We start from the raw sequence: 1,948 nt of genomic DNA on the forward strand, positions 1-1,948 counted from the left end.
AGAGTCAGTGGCAGGGTCAGCAGGGAAGGGGAGTGCTTAAGACTTTTTTTTATTACTTGACAGGATTGCTTTTAGTCTTTCATTACGGGGTTAAAGTGACATTAAACCCTCAGATTTTGTAACATAAAACAATACTGTAATGTGTGCCTTACTGTAATCCATGGTAGTTTCCCTTCTCTTTGCTGCTCTTCCTTTTAAATCCGTATCTCTTCTCATGCTGGGCAGAACTTCTGTTTTGCAGCAGACTGCCTTGTCTCTGGAATGGATACATGGTGTCTGTGTGCAGGTTCACAACCTGAGCCAGCACTACAGGAAGAGGCACTCAGCTGCAAAGGGAAGTTCTCCCCAAGCATGAGAAGATATCAGGATTTTAAAGGAAGAGCAGCAAAGAGAAGGGAAACAACCATGCATTACAGTAAGGCGCACATTATAGTATTGTTTTATGTTACAAAATCTGAGGGTTTAATGTCACTTTAAGTTCATGGTTATGGTCAAAGCTGAACTGCAGGCAGATATAAAAAAAGTAATTAAATGCAATTAGGTATTTATAAAAATGTAATTTATTTTTGAATGCAACTTGTGTAAATACTAAGATTTATCTAGATTTCAGTCTCTGGTAATTTCCCAAATAGCAGCATATACATTGGGGGAAGGAGGGCCAATTAGGGGTCCTGGACATGTCCTGACATAAGAGGGGAGCGGAGAGATTGCCTCATCAGTCTCTTTCTGCTCCTTTACTATCCAATCCCAGGCTCGGGGTGGGGAGGTGACCTATCTGTGGTGCAGAGAAAAGTCAGGTCACTTGGCTGGTTGAGCTGTAAATATCAGGACTGGTGTAATACACCCTGCAGGCAGATCTAGGATCGCAACTGTGGAGAGGGGGTTGGAGTACGGTTTTGTCAGTAGGCGGTCTCTTTTATACTCTCTCAGCAACTTAGAGATGGGTATGAGACCGGTAACATCATATAACCGTGGATGTTGGATAAGGGGTTCGGAACCCCAAAGAAAGACTAACAGTGTAACTAGCAGCAATATGCCCAGATGTAGCACCTGTCAGTTCTGTATAAGCAGCTGAGTTATACGTTCAATCACTTAGAAGGTGTGGGAAACGTTTACTGATTTTAATCAAAGGCTGATTACAAGTCTTCCCCTTGATGTAGCAAAGCAACACTCTCCACACTATAGCAAGACAACTCTCTTCAATATTTAGCAAGCGTGGCCCTTTGTAGTAATAGCATAATAAGGTAGCCCACTATAACCCAGTTCTTGGAAGTTCTTATTGTCAAGGTTTCAACAGACAGGTTACTATGAGATGTAGTAATAGTATTGGGCTGGAGACAAGCCTTGCCCCCTGAAACCAGGTTACTTGCGGTTATGGTGCTGCCAGTGTCCTGTGGAGCCGATCCTGTGAATACTGCGTGGCTCGGTTTGCCTTTAGTGGTGCTGGGGGGTTCGGGTGTAGAGTCCCTTGGTCGGTCTGTGGATGCAGGGACGTGAATCTTCAGCGTTCACTGTCACCAACAGTTGGACGCCGAAGATTTGGCTAGCCGCGGCTTAAGAAGCTTGTGCGCGTGCGCGGGAAGGGGGAGCTGAGACGCGCCGTGCGCGTGCGCGGGAAGGGGGAGCTGAGACGCGCCGTGCGCGATCCCGTCTCGCGGCGCCGGAACGATCTGCGGTAAGTTTCTTACAACTGGATGGACAGAAGCAAATCCTTTGACAGGTAAAACAGCTCCGATATACATATTTATTCTGAGTATTCAGCTGTAAGTCTAGGTGTTTCATTGAGTTGGTAAGTGACTCTTGTGTTCTTGGGTGTGATTAATTCCTTTATTCAGGCTCATGATGAGTGTACATTATATATGCAACAAATGATGTTCAAAGTATATTAAAAAATACTGAAACTAAAATACATAAAATATATATAAAATTAATAAATAGAAATCTGATA

This window comes from Nanorana parkeri, unplaced genomic scaffold (assembly GCF_000935625.1).
Source record: "Nanorana parkeri isolate BGI_ZX_2015 unplaced genomic scaffold, ASM93562v1 scaffold392, whole genome shotgun sequence".
Taxonomy (NCBI): domain Eukaryota; kingdom Metazoa; phylum Chordata; class Amphibia; order Anura; family Dicroglossidae; genus Nanorana; species Nanorana parkeri.